We start from the raw sequence: 26,910 nt of genomic DNA on the forward strand, positions 1-26,910 counted from the left end.
TTCATGTAGTGAAATGTTTGCATGGCCATGCAAGGTGAGTGTTGTGTCTGTATTCTGCCTTGAACTTCCCAAGGGACAGAAACCTTCGCTGCCATCACCCTGAAATGCCCCGTCCTTCCCTGGATCTCCCGTTTTCTCTTCTCTACCCGTATCTCCCTTCCTTGCAGCCCTCCCTGTCTAGTGCTCTGTCTCCCATGGCCCTGACACACACTGTCCCTCCGGTTCATGACAGTAATTCTTTCTCGTCTTCAGGTCCTCTTATGGCCTGTAAGTTCCAGAGCCTCAGAATTTAGTCTGCTCAGTTTCTTTCCGTGGCAGGGAGAGAATGGTCTCTTGTCTCAGTTCTGTTGAGTCTAAATGAGCTCTGGACAGGAAATTTGGTAGTGGTCAGGGGGCCTTCTAAGCCCACAGCATGGGCTGTGCCTGAAAATATTAATTTTTTTATGAGAGTAAATTGTATTCTGAAGACCATCTAGCCTCATCTTTGTCCTAAATGCTGTAGAAAGGGTAACAGTGGCCTTATGATGCTAAGGGCGTTGTTTCCTTCTCTTTAAGTGTCATTTTAAAATTTTTAAATAATCTGGCATTAATAGATAGTGAAGTTACCAGGCTCAACATGTTGCTGTCAAATTATTGGTAGGGGAAAGAGAACAGCCCTGATTTCCAAACCCAAGCCCTCCCCAGCACTTTTCTAGAGCAGTGGATGGTGGACTAAACCTTTCTCTTTGTGAATCAGACAGTCATTGACCTTAAAGTTATTGGCTGGCCCTTACCGTGCGTTTCAAGCAGATTAATAGACAAAGTCAAGATTCCTGCACGGAAGGTTCTGGCAGATACAATGAATCCAGATTGCACTCTCAGAAATGCGTAGACTATGAACAACGGGCTGAGGCCAAAGAAAAGCAGAGAAATATCTGCATCCAGCAACTGAGATTCATGCTGGGCATCGTGGAGTGTGGCTGGACTTCCAGATGGCAGCGCAGGCTACTGTACACCCCATGTCTCTAGTGCCCTGTGCAGTAAACTTTCTTGACAATAATTAATAAATGAATGGATACATTGATTAAAGCTTAGGGCCCTACTTACCCTGTCCCAGGGTGGTTACTTTTAGAAAAATACTGTGGTAACCAAGGGTAGTTTAAAAATTTATGATCTTTTGACAAAAATCTTTCAGTCTTTGAATTGAAAGAGTATAATTCAATCTATGAGCATTCTGCTAGGAATCTCACTTTCAGAGACTGAATTTGTCCAGGAAAATCTGGGGGAACAACTGACTACAAGATACCTTGGAACAGCACTTCTCAAACTTTAATGTGCACTGGGATCACGTTGGAGATCTTGTGGAAATGCACATTCTGATTCAGTAGGACTGAGAAGAGGCATGAGATTCTGCATTTTTAATAAGCTCTTAGGGGATACTGATGCTGAAGCTGCTGGTCCCTGGACCACACTTTGAGTAACAAGGCTCTAGAGGTGACTTGTTATAGGGCTCTCAGTAAGGTAGGGATAGAGGAGGGGTGTAGAGCTTACCTCCCTTCCTTGAGGATACTTGGTGACCTCTGGGAATTTTTTGATTGTCTTAACTAGAGAGATGCTTCTACTGTCGTATCATGGTAGAGGCCAAGGATGCCACTAAACACCCTACAAGGCACAGACTGTTCCCACACAAAGCATTATCTGGCCCAAAATGTCAGCAGTGCTGAGGATTAGAAATTCTGCTCTAGGGGAAGAAACACAGATTTGCAGTCTGGTTTACTTGCGGTCCACCCATGACCATTCCACTTAATTGCTGTAACCATTACAGTACTCTCTGAGTGTCAGTTCTTTGGAGAACTACCTAACGAGGATCAGCAGAAGGCCTGGATATGCAGTAAATGTTCAATAATATTTGCTATCAATTAAAAGAAGGTCAAAGAACTGTCTTTCCTTGTAGACCTATAGAAAAGCAATTACCATAATTGAGTACCTATTATTGTATAAATCAATAATTTGAATATTTCAGAGATGCTTCAGATTATACAGGCAAACCCTGGGCATAGACTGTCTCTTGAATCTGTAATATTAGATTTCTAAGATAAAATGGTCCTTCAATCCCCATCGTTGGGCAGATATTGACAGCAGCTATTCTCACAAAGTAACAAGTTATAATGGCCGGTCGATTGAGAAAGTTGGGTACTGTGTCTTTGACCATCCCAAGGGCAACAGTGTTTTCTTATCTCAGAGGCACCCGGCTTTGACTTGCAAAAGCATGAGTATGCAGAATCCCACTTCTGGTGATTTCAGGGGCTTCCCTTGGTTTTTCTCTTAGAACTGGAGCAAAGCTAACCCAGTAGGGAAGTCCTAGCGGGGTGATGGGGCAGGAGCAGGCCGATGCTGACCGTTCTTGGCACTGGTGTACGTGCACTTCAGGCAACAACCGAGGCTTAATCTTTCCATGTGTCTCAGAAAGCTTCTCCTATGTTCTTCCCCTCCCACACCCACCCTGCAACTGCTCTGCCCATCACATAAGCAGATGAACACAAACACACACAGACCGGTCCCCTGCAACACACACACACTGCCCCATCTATGTCTCAACAGATGAGTCTTTCTGCTACCTGCCTGTAAAAAGAAAAACAAGCAGATGGCACAGCTGGAAAAAAAATGTCTGTGCTTTAGAGGGTCAATAAAGCTCTTTATCATCCCAGCAGGAATGGGCAAGAACCCGGCAGGACACCGGGGTGCTCAGGAAGAATGTTAAGCATCTGTCTGACGTGTTGGTGGAGCATTCAGGAATCATCTCCAGGTCTCGCTCTTGCCAAATATCTTGCGTAATAGCCCTGGGACCCAGAGGTTGCCTTTTCCTGGTTCCCCTATCACTTACCATGCTGCTCTGCAGCCTGTCTGCCTGCCTGTAGAATTTCATGAAAAGTTACTCTAGAAGTTTCTTATATTTGCCTGGATGGAGACAATTATTAGATCAATTCATATGAATAGATAATTCATATCTATTAGAGTAGATAGATCAGGGATTTGGGACTGAATATGCTAGGAGGACTACAGGACTAGCACATAGTTCTACTCATGGCTATAATTTATTATGAGGAAAGGAAACTAAGCACACTCAGCAAAGGGAAGAGGCGCAAAAGGCAAGGTCTGGGGGAGACCAGCCTCAAGCTTATAGAGTCCTTGCCCATTGGAATCAAACAGGATACACTTCATCCCCCAAGCAACATGTGTGAAGAGTTGCCAACCAGGGAAGCTCATTAGAGACTTAGTAAAGAGTAGTTTTTACTGATCCCATAGGCAGGCTCTGCCTGGATTGTACCCAAATTCCAGACTCCCAGAAGAAAAGCAGCTGTTCAGCACACACCACATTGTTCACACAAACAGCTTAGGCACAGTGAGCCACTCTTACCTGGTTATGGTGGGAACTTTCCTGAAATCTAAGTTCCCAGACACTGGTCAAGGTCCAACCTTGCAAACAGGCCTTTTCAAGGATCACAGTGGAGACCTGTGATGTTAACTGTTTCTGCACAGTCATGGGCCCTGTGGTTCCTCTCTCTGTCCTCCCTGGGGCAATGGGCAACTCAGTGGGAGTCCAGACTCCAGAGCTGTGACGAGGTGCATTGAGGCCCCCGCTCCTTCCACAAAGGCAGAGACAGCTGGTTCTCAGCCACTCTGCCTGGAGCCTTTGAAGATGCAGGTCCTGTGGGAGAGGACCATGATTCCCAGGGGTAACGGGTTATGCCAAAACAAAGACAATCTCTTCTCAGAACCTTCTCTGTCTGTAAGATCAGCTGCTCCATTTTCTTCTTTGAATTAGGAACACTCAGGGTTTTATTCTTGTAAGTCAAAGGATCTTTTTGAAGAATGGCATGTAAGATTTTTTTTTTTTTTTTTTGGCTTGAAAGCTTGCAGGAGTCTTTCTTTATCTTTGAAATTGGAAGCTTTTCCCTCCTCCCCCTAGGATATGCCTTGGCATATTTTCTTATTATTAACTTTGTCCAGCATGTAATGCTCCCTCTCCATTTCTTACCTCAGATCTTTTTAGTATTTTCTTGGCAGTTCTACAAAGTTTTCTTCTATTAGATCTGTAATTATTGATATTCATCCTTGGTAATACTGACCATTTGGGGGCTAGATTTCCATGTTCTGTCTTGTCATTCATTTTCTAACTCATTTATTTAGTCAGGAATTTGTTCATTTACTCAATAAACAGTCCCAAACATCCATACCCACTAGGGGCACTACCAGATGCTAGAGATTCAAAGATAACTATCTTAGTTTGGGCTGCTATAACAAATTACCATAGACTGGGTGGCATAAACACCAAACATTATTTCTCACAGTTCTGGAGACTGGAACATCCAAGATTAAGGAAGTTCCTGTGTCTGGTGAGGGCTCACTTCCTGGTTTGCAGATGGCCATCTTCTCCTTGTAACCTCACATGGTGGAGAGCAGAGCTAGCTAGCTCTCTGGTCTCTTCTTATACTGACACTAATCTCATTCATGAGGGCTCCACCCTCATAATCTACTTACCTCCCAAGGGTCCCACTTCCAAATACCATCACATTTGAACTAGAGTTTCCACATAGGAATTTTGTTGGGACACAAACATTCAGTCCATTACAATAACTAAGGTTATTGTTGGTGTTTAGGATCTTAATAGTGAAAACACATGTGCACAAATCCCCAGAACAACAGGGCTTTAATGGAGGCCTGCCCACCATACCAGGGAACACGAAGGATGGGGATCTTTAGAGTGTGAGGGGCTTGTCTGTGAACTGTTTTCCTTAAGTTTATCTTTTATGCCAGCATTTGGTTCTCTGCAAAGCCACATTCTAATTATTTCAATCTCATTTTTATTTGGTTGGTTGCATTGCCCGTGCATTCACATTTTGTTGACAAGTGCCAGGATTTTGTACTTTGTGTGATGTGCTGATCTTCATCCTTCCCTAATGGTCTTAAGGAGCTGCTTGAAAGCTTGTTCCCAGCCTGCATGGTTCTAGTCCTAAAAGAGAAGTCAGTGAGTGGGAGAGGATGCAGTTTTCTCTTTCTCCTACACCTCAGGGCTGACAGTGCCTCACCTTGACACAGATGCAGAAAGTAGCAGGTGGAAGCTTGAGTGCTTCCACTCTCCTGTCTAGTGTGGCTGGAAGCATAGGGTACTTCCCAGGACTGGGGCTGGAGAGATGGTTCTGGAAGCCTCAAGGAGAAAGCCTCAGAGACATCATCACTGTCTGGCTGCACTGGGAACTCTACTCAGATCACAGATGGACGAGGGGTGGGAGCTGCTTCTGACACCTGCGCCAGGGGCTCAGGTGTTTTTAGATGGTCTCCTAGACTGTCGGTGGTAGCACAGACCAGGTACAGAAGCAGGTTTAACTACAACGATGAGGCGTGGTTGGACACAGAGACAGTCCTCTGATGCTGTGGGAGCAGCGTAGATGAAAGGAAAATGTCATGTGCCTTCCATTCCTGGGAGCCCTTGTTATTACCTGTAATTGCTGCCGCTACTGCTGTTGCTGTTGAAAACTCCTTGAATTAGATGATTTAACAGTAATAATGATGAGCATTAGGGGGAATAGATTCCTTGTTATTCATCTTTTTCTGCCATCTCTTCGGAATTCTTTCACCAGTTTATCTTCAAATAGAGGTAATTGAAAATTAATTTTTGTCATAAAAAATAAAAACCCTCTTAACATAATTGGAGCCTCCAGAGAGGGTCTTCTTAGTCAAAAAAGCAATCCTTCCCAATTACTGCTTTCCCGTGCTCTTTAGTGGGGGTATTTCAAGAGATCTAAGTAGAGGAAGAGATGAACTGCCCTCTATTGAGTACTTAAGTGAGTATTAGGTACTGGGGTCAAGTCTCTACCTGTGTTATTTTATTTGGTCCATAAAACAAACTGACAAATAAGTGTCCCCATCTGGCAGGTGACAAGACTGAAGTAGAGGTGAGGTTGAGAGATCTATGCTTGAATGAGGTTTAGGAGTTTCATTGGTTTCTAAGCCACTCTTCCTAGAAACATCTCTCACAGGTTAACTTACCTCTCACCTGCACAGATGACACAGTGTCCATTTTCTCTCCATTTGCTTTACCTGGTTTTGGGTCAAGGCCCTTTACCGTTAGGGCTTGGTGGGTCGTTCAGGGGCAAGGAAGTAAGAGCCTTCACACACCCCCATCCTCCCAAATCGAAGCTCCTTCACTGGCTATTCCATCCTCATCCTGGAACTGGATTACAGGCAGGCTGGGTTTAGGATGTTCCTCTGTCATTAAGGCTTGTCATAAGTTGTCATTATTCCTTAACTTCCACTGTCATTACTTACTTGGAACTGTTTTTTACACTTTCAGATGCATTACCAGTTCATTTTTCTTCCTAAAAGGATCTTTAAGGCAGGCATCCCACTACTTGCACAGATGATGGTGGCTGGACTATACAGCCATGCCCTAGAGGGGACTGGCTCTAGGAAGCAGGAGACTCAGTATGTGCTCATGCCTCTTGGATTACACAGATATCAAGTAAATGGGGAACCGTTTATTTGTTTCAAGGGTGATTAAAGTATTTGGGGTCATATTAGGAAAAGGGTCAAAAAGTTGAGAAAAGAAATTCCAAGCCAGGCTCTGGGGTGTGTAGAAGTGGTGAGCATGCCCCCCTGATTTTGGAGACAGACTGGAGGCTCCAGCTGGGGGAGCTCTGATTCCCCTGGGGTGCATTTGCAGCTCCATCCAAGGATGCTTCTTTTCCCAGTACCCGTGGCCTAACATGGGTGGGAAACCTCACTGTACACATGGTTGTGAGATCTGTCAATTCAAGACATTGTTTGGTACTTGGGGGGACGGAAACATCTTTGCTGGGGCCAGCTCTGAATATTTCACTTAGGGTCTTTCGTCCATCAATTTGCCATGTGGACTCTCCCAGTCACAGTGTGCCCTGTGGATGAGAAGATTTTTGTCCCAAACAGTCATGATCATAGAAGGGCATCCATGATATGCCAAAGCAAAATCCATATTTCTAGTTTTCTTGCTTATTTGTCATTTTGTTTTCCTTTTCTCTTTTCATTTACTAATGTATTTATTCATTTTTCTGCCTGATAAGGGTGAGGAGAGATGAGATGGCACTAGACAAAAAGTGTCTTTAGAGGACTAGTGAAGCCCCAATCACATGGTTTGAGTCATTCATTCATCCAAGAGTTCACAAGCAGGGACCACCTGTTTGCACTAAATGTCATAACATAGCATTTGTTCTTCACCTTCTTAATTTTTTTTTTTTTAAAGAAGCACTTATATAACTACATTACAGATGTCTTTCTTATTTTGGTAATAGTATTTTTTAAAAATTAATTAATTAATTAATTTATGGCTGTGTTGGGTCTTAGTTTCTGTGCGAGGGCTTTCTCTAGTTGCGGCAAGTGGGGGCCACTCTTCATCGCGGTGCGCGGGCCTCTCACCATCGCGGCCTCTCTTGTTGTGGAGCACAGGCTCCAGACGCGCAGGCTCAGTAGTTGTGGCTCACGGGCCTAGCTGCTCCGCAGCATGTGGGATCTTCCCAGACCAGGGCTTGAACCCGTGTCCCCTGCATTGGCAGGCAGATTCTCAACCACTGCGCCACCAGGGAAGCCCCTTAATTTTTTTTAATGTTACAAATTTATTTTAGCTCCTGATATCAGCAGTAGGCAGCCTCCTCCTTTGCAAGGTGTTTATGATTACCTTGACACTAATATATGGGTCCCAAATTAAGAAACCATAGGCTAGATAAACTCCAATATCTCTTCCAGCTCTTAGTTCCTATGATTCCTTTTTAATTTTAATTATGCAGATATAAATAATGAGATTGCTAAGCAGGGAGTTTAAAAAAAAAAAAAAGCACTCCTCTCCATCCCTACAATCATACTCAACTCTAAAAACCCAACCTCTTCAATTTGACTCTAAAAGTGGCCAGCTCCAATACATGAAATTTAAAATGTGGATTTAACAACAGTGAGGCAGAAACTGGCCAAGGTCTCCACTGGGAGAGGCCTCAGGAGAAGCAAGACTCACACCTGTGCAAAGCGGGCGTAGGGGTGGGAGCCGACGTGCTGAGAGCTGGTCTCTCAGCAATCACAGCCCCTTCCACTCGGAGTCAAGTGCCCCTCCTTAGGTGTGTAGGCATCAAAAGGCAATGAAACCCTAATTAAGGAGCTGCTGTTTTTTTCAAGTAGAGCCACACAGGCCGGGCGTGCTGCCATTTCAGCCCTAATTCAGACCATTCATCTGGAGGGGAGCAAGTTGGGAAAGTTTCCATTCCCAGCCCCAACATGCCCTGATTGGACCCTCTCCTCCTCTCTCACTTGAGCTTATTGAGATGAGCCTGCCAAGCCTGGTACTTGGTACCCAAGGCCTATGGAGGCGCTGGAGGCGCTGTCGGGACAGGTGAGCTGAACATCTAGGGCCTCTTCACTGAGGAGCCCACGTGCGTGTTTACACCAACGAACAAGTCTGTGGGAAAACAGAAAGAAGAAAAAAATTCCCCTTCAAACCAATTGATTCTTCAGCAGCAACAGGAAAATTTAAGCTGAAATGTCGATGGAACTCCAGCTTATGAAAGGCTCCAGTGAGGGCTCTGGGGAAGATAGGAGACACCTGCTAATGAGAAGCGTTTTTTTTTTAAACCATTGCAAATCTTAGTTTTTTATTCTTTAAAAAAAAAAAAAAAAAAAAAAAAAGACACCCCTAGAATGACAGTTTCCAAAACTGGAGGGAAGAGAGAAACAGCGGAGGTTTTATAGAGACGGAATCTCTTGCTGAGACAAACTGTCAAATTTTTCATTATATCCATTTCAAGGCAGGCATTTATTAGCTTTCTAGTGACTATATATCTCCTGTAATGTTCTTACTGTGGTTTGCCTCTTAATTACCTGTAGAATTTGCATTTAAACTGAGTTTAAGTGTGCTATCTACTCTTCGGCTTCACACAGCTGTTTCCATGGTAACCAAAGGGGTCTCCTTCACTTCACAGATGAAAGTGAATGAAAGCATCAAAGGATCCACTGACCCCTGTTGGATTTCTCTAGAAACTACTATCAGCAGCAAGATTTCCCTTTTTTGATGAGCCTTTCAGGATTGGGGTCTGGGGTTGATTTCTCCCTCTGTAGTCCACTCAGATTGTCCCCTCAGCTTCAGATACATCAATTGACTGGGCCTGATGTCCAGTCCCCTCTGTTGACCCAGAGACTTAGCACAGGTCCCGAGTCCAGGCTCCTCCTTGCCTGGAGAGCATGAGTGGAACTTCTTCCTGATGGGGAGCAGCCTGACCCTACATAAGCATTGTTCTTAAAGACAGTCATAGCGGGAGGTCATGACAACACTATGCAAACTGCACTGAGCTAGTAATCAAGAGCACCTGGAGTCCAGGCCTGGCTCCTGCAATCTTGGACGAAGCTGGTTTAGTCCTCCAAAGCTAAACAGAGATGAAAGGAAGATGAACGTGTGCTGAGTGATTTTCCTTGATCCCACTGGCACTGAAAGCAAATGTTTCTAAGGTTACTTTTCCCCTCAAAGAGAAATGGATTAAAAACAAACAAAGGTGCAGTATAACAATTTTTTTGGGGGGTGGGGGTGGGGAACGACTTGTGATATGGCCCTGCACAGACCACAAGGGAAGAAACACAGACCTCTGACCCATCCCATGGTGTGGCCTCAGACTTGGGAAGCAAGGAGGCAAGAAGGGAACTGCACAGCAATCTGTGCAACTCTTGCCCTCAGCTCTCTGAAAAAGCTAAGCAGAGATTATGCTCACACCTTCAAGGACCGGAGCCCAGCTACTAATGTTCCCCCTTAATCCTCTCTGTTGACCAGTCCCGGGGTTGGGCTGAGAAAAGGCATAGATCTAGGTCTGCCATGTGATCTGTTATGTACCATCTCATAATGGAAGAAGCAACTCAACTGGGAGTAGTGGTGGTAAACAGACTCGCAAATCACATGGACAATAGTAAGTGGCCAAAAGCCAGGATTCTAGGTAGTTCTACTTGCTTATCCTGGGAGCCAACTTTCCATTGCAACCAAATTTCAGAAGATAAAAATGTGGCAGATGTCAGTCATTGTTTCTCCATATTTAGTAAAGTCCTTCAAAAAATCTCCTTCGTTGCATCAGAACACTTAATCTGGTTTGTCTTCAAGATTGGCCGTGACTGAACCTGTAACTATATTGCCTTTTACTGGACTTTTTTGTTTTCTCCTCTCCCTGGATGCTGCAGTAAACTTACTTCAACTGCCTGTATTTCAAATTCATCAGTGATTTAGACTGAATGTCTGTGGCACATGGGAGTTCAGCACAACTCCCTGGTGACCCCCTGGCTGAATTCCTGAAAGGGAATGAGCTCCCTGTACTTGTCTTGATCTGTTTCCATGGGTCCTGAGTGGACCCCAGAATGGTGTGTATCTGTATAATGTGTGTCTGCTAAGGTGGCAATGTTGAAGACAAAACTTTCATCAACTGGGATTTAGAAAAATGCCTGTCTAGAAAGCACTTCAGCAGATAACCGAGCAGGGAAACGTTTGGGGACCCCCCCCGCCACCGCCCCAGGTAGGCATGGAGGCTGCAAGTTGAGCAACATCAGACTTAGGAATTGAGCCACTTCAGACTTGTACCTGCTTTTCCCAGTCCTCTCTCCATGTAACTACTTGAATATAAAGCTTTCACTAGGGGTTTCTGCCTCCTAAGCTTTAGCCTTCAGTGTTCTTGTGCCTGAGCTTAATGGTTTCCATTTTGGTTTCTTCTCTAAGATATTCAAAACAAATGTAACCTTACTGAAGACTGAGAGACACAGAGGCTAATGTCTTGCAATTTATTTTTTTCTCATGAGATCACTTAACCCTCTAGCCTGTGTAGGTGTATATCCTAATTCCCAGGATGTAAGTGAGCCTGAATTGTTCACATCTGCATGATATGAGTAGACAACTTTCCATCAGGTGATGGAGGGGTTCCCATGATCTTCCAGTGATACAACCAATACTATATTAGGCGTTATCCCTTTCAACAGTCTACTTCTAATTCTAGTTACTTCATTAGTTATTTCTCTTTCTGTTGCAATTAAGAGAAATCCAATCTAAAATATCTTAACTTTTAAATAGTTGGGAAGCAATAGTACATATAGCTGAAAATACCAGAGAAGAGCTGACTTAGGATGGCTGAATCTGTGAGATCATTCAAAACACATATCTCATCTCCCAGCTCTGTTTTCCTTGTATTACCTCCACACTCAGGTAGGCTCTCCATTTGAGGTGGCAAGATGGTAGTCATAGTTCCGAGCTTATAGAGTATCAACCTCCCAGAAACAACAGAAGGAAGAAGGGGAGAGTCTCTTTCTCACTGAAAGTTTTGGATGCACTGCTTATTGGGTCAAGTCAGGTTATATGTCCATACTTGATCCAGTCATTATGACCTAGGATATAAACAGCAGTGATTGGTTTAGGCTTGGTCCCTCTGACTGTCTCTGGTAGATGGACTGGGAACAATCCCACCTTAAACTACATGAAAGAGAAAAATCTCGATGCTACCACAAGAGATATAATTACTCCAATTTCATTTCTTTATGTCACTGTTGTGAAAAAAGACTTATTTTCCTTACGCGAATTTGGCAACTGATGCCAAGTGTAGTAATATTATGATACTATACGATTAATAGATCGTGATTTGAGTTCTTGTCTTTCTGACTCCATATTCCATGTTTTGGACTAAATTCTCTTGCTCAGTTTTCCTCGTGGCTACATTATGGAGATTGGACTCAGAAAATTTAGTTTGGTTTCTCAAAGTATACTAATTTTAATATTCTGAATCTTGTATGATGATGATGATGGTGATGATGATGATAGTGATTTTGTTAATTGGTATAAATTTCTAAATATGTTCCATCGATTATTTTCTCACTTGCTGATGATTTAAGCAAGTATTTATGTCCCCATATCTTTGAAGCTAAGAGGAAAGTAGACAATTCCCATAGTCACCCAGTCAGTGAAATGGAGAGCCAGGATTAGAAACTGGATCTCCTTTCTTTTATTTCAGAGTCCTTTCAACCACCTCCAATTCTCTGTTTTTATGATTTCTTTTCTTTTGCGAAGGACAGGCCCCCTGAGGAACAGGGTGAGACCCTAAGGACCCATATGGCAGATTCTTTACTGGTCCTGAGGGGAAAAGCCAAGTGAAATGGTCTAGAAGTAGAGGAACATCTATGAAGGTTTGAAAACCAGCATTACCCCCCAAACCACATTTGCTACCATAGTGAGAACTCCGGGTCCACCAGAAATCTCTGTTGGCCCTAAGGTGTTTTTGCTTTTCTGAAGGATTTTTATAATACTATGAGGAAGATGAGCTCTTAGCTTCTCCCCTTGTTCATGCGACACCTCTATTTTTGCAGTTCCCCCATTGAGTCACAGCTTAGGGGGAGGATGTGCCAATCTAAGTGGTCTGATCCTAAGACCACTAGGACTTTAGGATCTAGGCTTGGCTATGTTTACTAGTGAGCAAGGTCAGTGATGCCCAGGTATCGAAGGTGGAGCCATGTGGAAGTCCGCCCTGGCTGTACACAGCAAGGGAGGAAGCTGTCTTCAGGGAATTTAAAAACAATACTAAAATTGACTGAAAGTTGATCTGGTTTTTATTACCACTGTGTTCCCAAACTCAGTGTCAGTGACAAAATCCTTCTCCCCAGAGGGGTAACTGCTCCCACCACCACACCCTTTATATACCCCTGCAGGTAGGACGAATAGAGGCCAGGGGGACTGGAATAGAAATTTCCAATACTTAGCATTTACTGCAGCTGAAACCCCGCTCTCCTCCCCGCTGCCGGCCCCTCCCGAGCTTGCCCACAGATGCTCTGAGGGAGCACGCTCAGCAAAGAAACTGCTACCGATCTGTCACTGCAGACTGTCTGCGCTCCCTTTGGGCTGCTTGCCTCTCCCAAGTAACTCCCAGCCAAAAAGAGCTCAGCAGTGGGATCCCCCGGGGCAGCATAATGACCCAGACTGTAAATGTGGTTATTGCTACCGCAGCACTGGAAAGGGAGAAAGAGAGCGACAGTGAGAATAAGAGAGTGACTCTGAGTTGGGTACTGGGTGGGGGGGTGGTGGTGGTTTGAGACAGGGAGAGAGAGGGAGTGGGTGAGTGTGGATGCGAATGGCTATAGCATTGGGAATAAGAGAAAAAGAGAGAGAGAGGCTGTGAGCTCACCCTGTCGTCCAACTCTCACCCCTGGATAGACTGTGGCTTTAACTTTCTGTCCTTTGCTTTTCTCAGCAGCCAGTCCTTACTTGGGTCACTACTTACAATTCCTAACCCTATTCAGTTTTAGAGAAGTATTCACTTGCTTAGGAGAGAAAGCAGGGAATGTGTTGAAGGCTGCAAAGTGTCTCTCTCTGGCCCTTTCAACCTTGGAGTGCTTTGCTGGGCTTTATCTGTCCTCAGTAAACCTTTATTTTTCATGAAATGTCCTCAGCACCGCGCCCTGTGACAATGCTCCTTTCTTCCAATGTATGCACAGTGACATGAGGATAGCATCCCCAAATATACCCAGAAGCTGTGTCTGCATCCTGAGCTCTTTTGGCAGAGGGCAGGGAAACTTGCAAGGCCTCACACCCCATCTCTTGGCAGATGAGGAGTTGGGTACTAGGCTAAGAGGGGAGATACAGGGACAGGCATCTAGATTGAGGCTCTAGGAGGCTTGCTTTCTGGGGTCTCCCTGCTCCTTTATCTGACATAGGGTTGTCATTTTCCTGAGCTTTGGGGGTCATCTCTGCAGGACATCTTTAGAAACATTTGCTGGGCCTCTTTGATCTCCAGGCCAGAATGTATTTTCTGAAATACCCACCTGTGTCTAAAGATCACTCCTGTCACGTTCCCTGTCCAGGGTTGGATCTGAGAGAAATCCCTACGTGTTCCTGTGATTGCAGAGATGGGCATTTTCTCTGCAACATCAGTCCATGTCTCTAAGGCTGTAGACATGACACATCTCTGTAGAAAATTCTGTTTTTGCTTCTGTGACCCCTGTGGATCTGTCAAGTGTCTGCCTGTGGTTCTGGGGTCCCTGCATCTTCCATGGAACGGCCTTCCGAGCCGCTGTGATCCTTGGACTGGTGTCTCCTGGGAAACATCTTTCCTGGCCTCTGTGACTGCGGTGGATTTCTACCCTGGAACACCTGCATGTGCCAGTCATCTTTTAGGCTTTCTCAGGGAATCATGGTATCCTGCAGTAGGGGGGGAGCATTGCCTGGCACTAGAGCTGTCAGTTCAGTCTGGAAGGACCCTGGGCAAGCCCTGCAGGGAGAAGATGCGCAGTCACCCTTGTCAGCTAGGTGCCCTAGTCCATCCTTGGTGTAGAAATGAGGGGCTGCCTTGCCTGCAGAGAATTTAGAAACAATACTGAAACTTTCTAAATACTAATCTGCTTTATATCTGTATTAGTTTGCTAGAGCTGCCATAGCAAATACCACAGATTGGGTGGCTTAAACAACAGAAAGTTATTTTCTCACAGTTCTAGAGGCTGGAGGTCCAAGATCAAGGTGTTGACTGGGTTGGTTGGTCTGATGCCTCGCCCCCTTGGTTTGTAGATGATATCTTCTTGCTGTGTTCCCACATGGTCTTTCCTCTGTGTGCACGCATCCCTGGGGTCTCCTTTGTGTGTCCACGTTTCCTCTTATAAGGACACCAGTAAGGTTGAATTAGGGCCCCACTCTAAATTTTTCATTTTAACTTAATTACCTCTTTAAAGTTCCTATTTCCAAATATAGTCATATTCCAAGGTGCTGTGGGTTAGGACTTCAACATATGAATTTTGAGGGGATGCAATTCAGTCCATAACAATAATATTCTCATGTTCCAGAAATTCTAAAAAACTTCAGTAATAACATTTTCTCCCCCTGAAAGATATTTTTGTGATCTGAGTTCTAAGCAGTTGCTCTAGTTGTTGAATTTTTATTACTTCTACATTAATAAACATTATATTTAACATTGGAATTAGTTTACACGAATATGGGTTATACATTTGGCCCCTGCACGGGAGGACTTAGCTACACATGGTCATTCCAAGAGTAAGTTCTTAAAAGTTTGGAATCATTGAAGGCTTGTATCTGGTAGAGTTCATGTCTCCAACCCCTGTGTTTACTTCATACACCTTCATTTAAATGACTGATTAGAAATTAAAGGGAATGTTAAAGACAAACAGAATTCAATTTACTTCAGTTAGAGTTTGTGTTTAAATTTTAAAACAGTGAAACATGATTATTTTATTATCTCCAGAAATTCATAATTAATTGACATTCAATATAAAATTTTCACTGTCTATATTTTTTTTAATTTCTGGTCATTATTACCGTATGCTTAATACTGAAAATAACTTAGTAAAGAGGATGAGGATGCTAAAAAAATAGAAGTCCGTGCATGATGATCTTTAGCTCCAGGAATGCAGTTAACATTGGGGATTTAGAGGGAAAAAGTGAGGGGAGAGCCCACAGGTGTGTACAGGTTAAAATGCAGGCATCCAATAACTAGGGTCTAGGCAGGAAACCTGGGATTCCATCCTCAGTTCCCACCTTTCCCATGCGCGTGTGCGCACACACACACACATGCACACCACACGCACACATGCACATGCATACATTGTGGTGGATGGTATCTTAGCACTGGGACCAAGACAAACGTCCACTTCCATGAGGCCAGGCACAGGGCCCTGCAGGGCCCTGCAAAGGGGCTCCATTCTGCACAGGATCATGGTGGTGAAGCAGATGACCTCTCAGAGTGCGAGGTCCCATACAGAGACTCAGGGCCAGCCTCTGGGTTCAAGGACTCTAGGGACTGTCAACTCCCTTTTGCTCCTCAATGTAGCCAAATATTCCCTAACCTTCTTCTGTCAGCTGCAAAGTTCTCTGCCCAGCATGGGATACACAAACCATGGGGACAGGTCTTTGCCCTTGGGGAACTTAGTGTGTTGGAGGAATCAAAAATGTAAACAGATAAAATTCACCGGGTGCCAAATTTCCCCCCTCTGGCCAAGAGAGAGGGGGAGAATATTGGTTTTAACAGAGAGCTTCTGTCAGCCAGTGTGTAATTCCAAACTCTGGAGAGCAAATACCGCTGAGTGTCTAGTTGGGAGTCATATCCACCAAGTCCAAACAATCCCCCAGATCTGATGGGCCAAAGCTGATGTTGGGAACGAGATACTCCAAATACTGGAAAGAGGGTGGAGAGTTAGGGAGTGGAACTCCAGGGAGATGACGGAGGAGCTGTGCACATTGCAGAGCAACCTTGTGCGAGGCTGGGGGGGGGGGCGTGATGTTTCTTTATTAGTTGGTGGCTGAGTTTTCTGTGCAAGTGCTAGTGCGTCTGGGAGAAAGCCCGCTATCCCCACTGGTCCAGGACAAAGTGAGCTGGGCATACAGGAAGGACTGGGAGGATACCTAAGAGAGCACCCAGGAAGCTTCCCACGGGGGTGGTTCTGGAAATGAGCCCTAAGCATGAAAAGCATTTTAATTTGGTCAAGAACAGGGAGAAGTTTATGCATATTACAAGAAGAAGCAAGCATTCAAAAAAGTAACATGGTCACATGTGGCAGCCTGGCAGAGAACTTCAAACATTCCTGGTATAATTAACATGGGGGTAAGTGCCCATGATGAAACTGGAAGTGTGAAGCTGGGGCTGACCTGGCCCTCAGGGCACCTTCCCTGCTTCCTGCTGAAAAAGAAGGAGTCAGGCCATCAGCATTGAATCTCCGTGTTCTAGGTCAGTCCTCAGGGAGGGAGACTTGGTGCCCTGCCATCTGCCCCGGGAATTAGGACAGAACAGCTCCTGCAGGTGGAGAGCTGAGGAGCTCCGTGGGAGGAAGCCGGGCGGGACTGGCAGTCGTCTGTAATCAGCCAGGTGGGGCGTATCCAGCTTGTTCAAACGCAGGTTGAATTAAGCTCAAAGCTTTATCTCCTTTCTGTCCTCTGATCGTGGCTTAACTTTCTTCAGTTACTGCAAGAGATAAGAAAAAGCCCAAATGAGAGAGAAGCAGAAGGCCAGCACCTCTTTGCCTTAGTAAGACGGAAATGTGAGGGGAAGAGGATTCACTCCTGAGCAAATTAAAATCAACCAATTGGCCAAACTCAAGGATATGCTCATTATGTCTGCTTGAGACAGGAATTCTCAGGAACCAGAGCATTTACCAACGACCTCCAGAGATCAGCTAGGTCACCCCTGCCTACTGAAAACTTCCATTTAAATTTGAGGCCTTTAAAAAAGATTTTTTTTCTTATTATTCAAAAAATATATGCATTGTAGAACCTTTGGGAAATAGAAAAAAATTTAAATAATCCACATACCTTACTCAGCAATACCAATGTTAAGATTTTGGTTTAAATCCTTCCAATCTTTTTACACACACACACACACACACACCCCTCCCCCAACCCACACACACCCATACATACTCATTTAGTACTTCTTGTTTGACCATTATAATGGAATGGTACCATTTAGAAATCTGATTAGTAGCGTTAATTAATAACTCATACATAAAGCACATATTAACACCTCCTTTGTACAGGCCCCTTCTTAGGCCTGGGGATGCAGTGGCATCAACAGTTTCCATTCCCTTCTGGAGCTGACAGTGTGTAGAAGGATACAGCATCCTGTAAACTCAAGATTAGACCTCACGATCAAGTATTCTGATGGGAACGAGGTGATGGCACAGAGCCTAGCAGGACGGGAGCGGGGGTTCTGGAGCCAGGTGATCTGACACCTGAGAGCTGTTTGAGAATGGGACAGCCAGAAGAGTGTTCCAGGTGGAGGAATACACGGTCAAGCTGGAGGGGGAGGCCAGGGCCTTGTGAGCCACGGGAGGATTTTAATTTAAGTAAGGCTGAAAGCCACAAATGGATTTAAAGCAAGAGAGTTTATTATATAATCTTATAAATTGTTTTAAGACATGGCTGCTGTGTGGAGAACATAGTGAAGGGGCACATCAGAAGCAGAGAGACTGATAACTAGGAAGCTATTGCAGTGGTGCAGGCAACATGCCACAGTAGCTTGGCCTGGCTCGGTACCATCAGAGATGGAGAAAAGTACATGCCTCTGAGAGATACTTTGGGAATAGATCAACTATCTATGCTACTGACTTGGATGTGAGTGGTCAGTTATATCCTCAAGGTTTCTAAAAGGATATGATAGTTACTAATGTGGATCAGGTTGGGAGAGGACTACATTTGAGTCACTTTCTTTTGGGGGAGGTGAGTATGGAAAAGTCAAGAGATCCATTTTGGGCATTTGTTATTATTTGAGATGCTGTGAAACATCCAAGTGAAGGTTTTAAGTAGTCAGTTAGATCTGTTCATCTGGAGAGGATAGGTCTAGACTGGGGATTTGAAGGTAGAATATTGCTATCAAACCAGCCTTGGCATTGGTGTTGGAGAATAGGGTATATATACAAAAGATCAGCAGAGACCCTGGAAGAAGTTCTACAGTTGGTAAGAGAAGGAAAAGTCAATGAAGGGGCAGAAAAAGGAGAGGCTGGTGGGGTCAGGGTGGAAGGCAGTATGAAGGTGTGGTTTCATAGAGGCAGAAAGAGGAGAGGGTCTTCCTTTCCCATAACTAAATATTCTAAACCTTAACTTAAAATCTGTACAGTATCTTACTGAATGGGTATACCATAAATTTTTGAAATGCATGTGCTTTCACGCTGCTCATTCAGATGGAGGCCAGGGCATTTCTTGATGCCTGGGCTTGTCATCAGTGCTGCTCACAGACAAGATACTTCCCTTTCTAGGCACACGTAGAATGGCACCTCTGGACCCTTGAGGCTGGGCAGGGCCATATGGCCACCTCTGGCCAGTGAGTTTTGAGTAGATGGGCTATATATCAGCTTGGTTGGAGTATTTAATCTTCAGTTTGAGAACAGTGATTTCTCTTCCTCTGACAAGCAGCTGGCCACATTGAAGATGGTAGCTGCTCGGTCTGCCCGGGTCTCTGAATAACTGAAATGAGCAGAGTTCTCCAAATAACCCTTGACAGGCATATATAAAAAATAGATATAAACCTTTGCTATTTGAAGCTTCTGTGATTTGGAGGTTGTGTGTTACTGTAGCATGTCCTAGCCTGTTCAGACTGATTAACTTTTTCCTTTTCTGCCTCTTTATTCCCTTGAGGTTTGGTCACCTCAACCTCAAATTTATCAGCCTCTGCTCCATGCCATGTCCCTCTTGGCCTCTTTGCTCTCTGTGCTCTGGGGAACTTTGTCTAGCATGTGGCTGAGGGTGGAGCCGTGTTCTGCCCCAACATGGTCTTTTTTTTTTTTTTTTTTTTCCTTTATGATGCCGTGTGTCCTCTCAGGATTAGGGTTTTTAAAGCTTTAAAAGGATCTAATAACCCTTCTCTGAGGTTTCACTGGGGAGGGCCAGGGAATAAAAAATACCATCAAGAAAAGCAGTAACACACCATTTAGTATATTAAAATGTTGTTCCAGCTCAAGTACATCATACTGGGCGCCTATAAACCACTTTATTAAACTGTGCTTTTGCGTGGTACCATTTGATTAAGTTGAAGGACACCATAAGGAATAGCTCTGTGAAATGTATTATTGTGAATTCTGTCAGAATGTTGCTGAGGACTGTTGATTTTATCACATATGGTCTCTGTGTGAAGATACTCAGGAGAAATTCTGAACTTAGAATGGTTGAAATTGTGAGCAATTATTTTGTTTTTATATTGTAGATACTATGTGTTATACAAATAATTAGACATGAATCCATCCATGCATCTACCTACCTATCATTAATCAATGAAGCAATCCTCAGTGTGCATATAGTAAAGCAAAACCTAGTGACAGGATTGGACTTGCTATTCCTGTTCCACAGTCTTTGGAGCACTGGATTGTTCTCTGAGCCAGGGCTGGCAGGCCTTCAATTTTCCATCTTAGGAGGAAGGGCTATGTCCAACTTCACCTTGAGCCCGTGTCTCGGTTTAAAAGGACCAGTAGAGGCTGTTACAGCTGAGGCTCAGGATTTGACTGCCTCTTATTAAGAGAGGTGAGTTAACTGTGGAATTGTCTCAGGAAATCCAACATCATTTAGATGCATCAGGAATCTAGCTCCGATAAGAGTGACGCAAACTCAGAGCTTCTAAGATCCTCTTCTTTAACTCCAGCATCAACTTTCCTGGGTGTGGTGGCTTTGTAACAAGGTGTCAGCTTGGCTAGTGAACTACGCTTCCCTAAGTCCCCTTTCCTCTGTGTTTTTGGCCTGAGTCAACCACAGGGAGATGCTTAGATGTGGAGGCAGAAAGGAAGCAGCGGACATCCTGAAGCTCACAGACATTGCTTGATCAGCTGACTCACCTTGTGGGCGTGAGGCTGCAGCTGGGCCTTCAGCTGCTTCACCTTCCCCTGGAGCTTCCTTCTGCTTCTCTGACTCCTGGGCCAGGTGTGTATTTAGTTCTGTAACAAAGGGCCCTGGCTTTGGCAGGACACCCACACATCTGTAGTTCTACTGCTCCGGTTGAGAAGTGCCCTGGGATGGATCCACATAGCACGTGATAAGGAGTCTGCAGTAAGTGCCTCTTCCAGATCCTTCTTGGGCAGCTCAATTCCCAGAATGCTCTATTTCTGCCAGTGTGATGTTCTGAACATGATGTTTCTTTTCTGACTCATGGCCTTGTCTGCTAGTGGATAAATCAGCATACACCTGTTAATTCACCAAATAGGTGCTGAACATCTAATATCTAATGTATCTCAGTCATTTATCAGGTTCTGGGACTACAGAGATGAATGATGCTGGTAAAGATAGTCTACAGATAACTATTAAAATGTGGTGGTGGGGTAACAAAGAGATGTAAATTTTCATGATGGGAAATGGGAAAGAATGACTACTACTTCCTAGAAAAGACCTGAGATCAGGGAGGACTTCACAGAGAGATAAGCAATGGCCTTAACAGACAAGCTCATCAGACATGAGTATTCTTTGAAACAAACAAACAAACAAACAAGCAAACAAATCTAACAGTGCAAGACAACCCTGTTAAATGAAGTGGGGTCCACAGGAGGAATAGTGGGGGGTAAGATAAGAGAAGATGCTAATTCTCTTTGGTACATGTAGATTATCAGATGCCAGTAGGGCAGCCAGATAAAGATGTCCAGGAGAATGTTGTCTAATCCAGGTCTTCAGAGAGATCTGGGCTGGAGGTGTAGATTTGGAAGTTTTCAGCACAAAGGTGGGAGTTGCAGTCAGAAGCAAGGACCTCAATCCAAGGACAAACAACTTTCCTCAACCTGTGTCTCTGCTCACTGCAGCAGGAACCACAGACAAAGTGACTGCAGGTCCTTAATCATGGCTCAAAGGCTCCATGATTTTCCTGTTCATCCAGGCTTTGACTCCCCAGTTCCAGACTCAGTTAGCTTGACATCTTGGTTTATGCTTTGCATCCTATCCATGTGGAGATCACATGGGATCACTCACTAGGAATGTGCCCTAGACTCCATGCTCTGCACCTGTCGTGAAGTAGCAGGAAGTCCAGTCCACATTCCTGGGATCTGGCCTTGGTGAGTCTCCTGTGCTCTCCCATCTTGAATCCATTCATATGTCTTATTGATACTACCTCCAAAACATACCTCTGCTGCTCTAGGCATCCTTGCTACTACTCTGGTCTAAACCACCATGTTTCACTGGGACTATGGCCTCCTTACCATCTCCTTGCTTTCATACATGGGCCCCCATAACACACTCCCTTCACAGCAAGAAGAGTGATTGATCCCTTTAAAAAATGAATCTGGGAGTTCCCTGGCGGTCCAGTAGTTAGGACTTGGTGCTTTCATTGTCATGGTCAGCGTTCAATAATCCCTGGTCGGGAAACAAAGATCCCACAAGCTGCGTGGTGCAACCCAGGAAAAAAAAAAAAAAAAGATTCTGATCATTCCCCTTCCCTGCTCAGAACCATTTAGTGGCTTCCATTACACTCAGTATAAATCCAGTTCTCTACCTTGGCAGGGAAGGCCTTGCATGATATGTCCCCTGACCTCATCTCAAAGGTCATCATGTGTCAATCTCATCCTGGAGCAGCACATGCTTCTGCAACACTGGCCCTTTTTCTGTTCCTGGAACATGATAAACCTTCCTCACCTCAGGCCATCACGTTTGTTGATGGCCCTACATACAATCTCTTCTCCTAGCTCTTTTAAAGGCTTCTTTCATTCTTCAAATCTCAGTTTAAATATATCTTCCTCAGACAAGTTGTTCCCTTGACCCCCAATCCAAAGGAACCCCACCATATTCACCCAGTTACATGCTAGCCATTGCCATGCTTATGTCCACCAAACTTACGACCAGTGAATACCTTATTCATTCAGGTGTTTTTTTGCTGATCTGCTGTGCTCCACACTCTATTGTGAGTGTGTGTGTGTGTGTGTGTGTGTGTGTGTGTGTGTGTGTGTGTGTAGCGGAGTAACTTCCCCACATCTGAAGAAGATGATTTGATCTGATAGTTTATGAGCATAGGAAGAGGGCTAATGTCCTAGAAAATAATATGGTCTTATCCTTTTGTCTTCTACTATTTTCATTCCACTTTATTTCATATTCATTCCAAGTTGGAGATAGTCCTAATATTTCTTATTTGGAAAGGCAACATAGTGTTTCTTCATGTTGAGATTTATCAAGCTCTCCATTTGCTTGGTAATTGGATTATTTACCAGTTTTTTTTTTTTCTATTTTCAATTGTATTTCTATGAGTACATAAATTTTTGTTTATTGTATCCAGGAGAATTTCTTTGGGATATAAACACAGAAGTAGAATTTCTGGGTCAAAACTGTGAACAATTTTAGAAGTCTTATTACATAGCAACAGATTTCTCCTTAGAAAGATGGAACCAATTTGCTGTGCCCAAAGCAATGTACAACTGTGCCTGGTTCCCCAGAGTCTTGTCAGAATTGACTTTAAACTTTTTTTTTATCACTTGAACCTTGTTTTGCTAATTTAGGTATGTTGGGAGGCAACCATAGAAAATTGCACAAGGGAAAAATCACATGGTAGAGTCACTATGTTCCAGTGTGAAGCACTCACTTCTGCAATCCTAGAAACTTGATTTTATCAGAGCCTGTATCTTTTGGAATGCTTTCAGCAACAGAAAACAGGAAAAATAAAAATTCAAACTGGCTAATATCATGAAGCAGATTTATTGGCAGGTAACTGCTCTGTTCATTAGGACCGTGGCTCGTATCTCTACCATTCTCTTGCATTTGCTTTCCTCTTGGTGTCCACTTGATATTGGAGGGAAACTTGCTAATGCAATTCCAAGCCTCGCTTCTGCATATGACAACACCCAGCTAAGGAATGAAACAATTTCTCGTGACTCTTTTTACCACTGAGGAAGCTTTTCAAAAATAACTCCTCTCCCCTCCCAGATACATCCCCTGTGTCTCATTGTACTGAAGTGGGTCCCTTGCTTGTTTCTGAACTAATTACTATGTGCCAGCAATAAATGTGGGTATTATCTTAGGCTTGCATTCCTATACTTCTCCCACACAATCCATGCAAGGGGCAGATGTATGGTGAGTAGCCAATTAGACCCAAGCCCCTGGAGCAGGGCTCGGAATGAGGTGTCCGGAAAAGGAGAACACATGAATAAAAAACAGAACGATTAGGAGAGGGGAATAGATGCTGGGTAAACAATTTCCAACAAAATACTAGAATATAATCACACTCACATTAACCAAACTCACAGAGACAGAGATACCAATGGATTACTATTTACAATGAGAAACGGCACTGCCAAGAGGACAATGCTATGTTAAATACCTAAAGCATTTTCTCCCTGCAAGCTAACTGCATGTAAAGCAAAAAGTCCACTTAAAAAATGGAGCAATAAAACAAGTCTAGGTATTCTTCATGGCCTGTATCATCAAGCTTTGGGGGCTTATCTTACCATCTCCCGTACTGGTCAGAGACTCCAAGGGGGCCAGGAAGTGTTGGACTCTTGACCAGGATGTTCCTTTCTTACGAGCAGTGCCTGGACACTCCTGAGTTCTCTGATAAAATCCAAGTTGAGAATCCCCTATCCAGTAACCTAACTCTCATAAAGCCAAACACAATGGAAATTCGTGGGTTTCAGCTTTGAAAGCCATTGAATTTAGATTACCTGAATTAAATATTGTGTCCAGGTTACTTTTTATGTTCTCTGAAACTCATTCTCAGAGGTTGATTGAACCACACTTTAGGAAGTATATTATGCCCTCTTCATGTCCTATCTGCCCGTTTCCTTGCTTGCTCGGCTTGAGCGGCTGGGATCTCTTCCTGTTCTTCATCTGCTGGAAGCAGACTATCACCACTGGGAATTTTCATCTACTCCCTCTGCCTGGAGTACTTCTCTTCCACACACACATATTTCAATGGCTCCTTTTCTCATTTTATTCAATTCTGTTCGCACATATCTCTTTATAAGTGAGACTTTCGCAGACAATCCTATTTAAATAATATCCCATCTCTCTTGCTCCGCTTCAGTTTTCTACATTGTTCTTATCACAATCTGACATAGCTGTTATTTATCTTTCATCTCTTTGCTCTGAGGATCTTGTCTGTTTGGTTCACTGCTGTAACTCTAGCACCTAGAAGAATAACTGACATATACTAGATTCTCAACAAACACCTATTCAATCACACGGTTTGGACATGAATTTGTTTTCTTTTGTATGCCTCTTTGTTACAAAAGTGTGTATGTGTGAACAAATTCAGTATCAATTTAGGCCATTTTAGTAGAATCTATTTTATGCATCCAAGATTTATTTTTTTCTAAACTGCTTTGGCAATTTTGGGTCCTTTGCATTTCCACATAAATTCCGCAATCAACTTGTCAATTTTTCACAAAAAGGCTGCTAGATTTTATGGGGACTGTATTGAATCCATAGATTGATTTGGGTAGAATCACCATATTCACAATATTGAGTCTTCCAATCTATAAACATGGAATGACTTAATTTATTTAGCTCTCCTTTAAATTCTATCAGCAATGTTTATAGTTTTCAGTGTACAAGAAATTGTTCATTTTTTCCTATGGATTTTTATTCTTTATAATGCTGCTGTAAATAGGATTTTTTCAAAATTTAATATTCAAATTGTCCTTTGTTAATATATAAATACACTTGTTTTTTATATATGAACCAGTGATCTCCCTCATCTCTGTTTCTCCTTGAGTCAAGTTTTGTTTTTTTTTAATTTTTTGGTTTCTGCTCTGTTAGATTCTTTTTTTTAAATTAATTAATAGGCAGTAATTAATTAATTTTTGGCTGCATTGCGTGTTCGTTGCTGCACGTGGGCTTTTCTCTAGTTGCGGCGAGCGGGGGCTACTCCTCGTTGCGGTGTGCGGGCTTCTCATTGCGGTGTCTCCTCTGGTTGCGGAGCATGGGGTGCCTTGAATCAGTTTTGATAATTTGTGTCAATTTTTATTTCATCTAAGTTGTCTAATTTGTTGATATGGTAATTTATAATGACCCCTTTAAAAAACTTTAAAAGTTTAATTGGTGGTGATAGTTTTTCTTCCAGTCCTGATTTTTGATAATTTGTCTCCTCTCTCTTTTTAGTTTGGCCATTTCGGTAAAGGCTTATCCATTTTGTTTATATTTTCAGAGAAAGAACTTTTGGTTTTATGGATATTCTTCTTTGCTTTTCTGTATTTTATTTCATTGATTTTCCACATAATATTATTTCCTTCTGCTTTCTTTGTATTTACTTTTCTCCTATTTCTCTAGTTTCATAAGGCTGAAGTTTAGGTCAATAATTTGAGACCTTCCTTCTTTCTAATACAGGTGTTTAAAGCCATAAATGTCCCTTTAAGCACTGCTCTAGCTGTATCTCACTGATGCAAACATGTTGTATTTTCATTATCATTCAGTTAAATATATTTTCCGATTGTTCTCTTTTGTTTGATCAATAGGATATTTAGAAGCATGCTGTTTAATTTCCCTCCAGACTGGGCTTCCCTATAAACTAAACAGTGTTTTAGTGTTGATGAGCAGTGTTTTTTAAAATAACAATGAAGTCAAATTTATCAGTTTCATTAGGTGTTATTACTTTCTGTAACCTAAGGATATTCATATATCACAAATAGGTTCTCCTGTGTTTTCCATTAAAATATACTCAGTGTGAACTTTTACATTTAGATCTGTGACCTAACTTAACTGAGTGCCTTTGGTCTATTTCATTGATCTATTTGTCAATTCTTATGTCAGAACTACATTGTCACAAATATTTTAACTTAGTGATACTCAGCTTTTCCACTCTTGACATTTTGGACTGGATAATTTTTCGTTGCTTTGGGCTGTCTTGTGCATTGTAGAATGCTTAGGTGCGTCCTTGTGTTCTAAACACTAAATGCTGATAGCACCCTCCTCCAAGTTGTGGCATTTCTTATAGTTTGGGGACAAAGGATTTTCTTAATTTTCCTTTATCTAAAAATGTACTTATTTTTCACTCTCTCTTAAAGATATAGATATAGAATTAAGGATACAGAATTCTGGATTGAGATTATTTTTCTCTCATTAATTTGAAGATGTGTTTTCACTGTCTTCTGAACTCTGTAGTTTTTGATAAGAAGGCAGTGATAATTCAAATCATTATACCTCTGAAGGCTGTGTTTTTTCCCTTGTTGCCTTTAAGATCTTCTCTCTTTCTGTCTCTCTCTTTTTTGTTTTTGTTTCAGCACGCTAACTGATGTTCTTAGGAGTGTGTGTGCGTGTGTGTGCGTGTTTTAAACCTGCTTGGAATTCAAAGAGCTTTTTAACTTGTGAATTTGTAATGTCATGTTTTGGTAATCCCACAGAAATGGTCTGGCTTCCCCACCCACCAAAAAAATTGGTACAAATGTCAAACCTGATAACACCAAAAACACACACCAAGAAAGTATGTAAAGATTTATTACTCACATGATGAAGGTTTATGGCGAGAG

General features: G+C 43.1%; 2 long non-coding RNA genes across 2 annotated transcripts in view; one reads left to right on the forward strand and one right to left on the reverse strand.

Moving 5' to 3' along the window:
* Nucleotides 1–26,910, forward strand: part of LOC309642566 — a 191,753-nt gene that overhangs the window by 120,141 nt on the left and 44,702 nt on the right. The window lies entirely within an intron of this gene.
* Nucleotides 11,842–26,910, reverse strand: part of LOC309642563 — a 205,290-nt gene continuing 190,221 nt past the window's right edge. The window contains exon 5 of the long non-coding RNA XR_014253254.1: nucleotides 11,842–16,964. This is a non-coding gene — a long non-coding RNA (uncharacterized lncRNA). The remainder of the gene's footprint in view (nucleotides 16,965–26,910) is intronic.

This window comes from Balaenoptera physalus (genome assembly GCF_965194825.1).
Source record: "Balaenoptera physalus genome assembly, chromosome: 14".
Taxonomy (NCBI): Eukaryota; Metazoa; Chordata; class Mammalia; order Artiodactyla; family Balaenopteridae; genus Balaenoptera; species Balaenoptera physalus.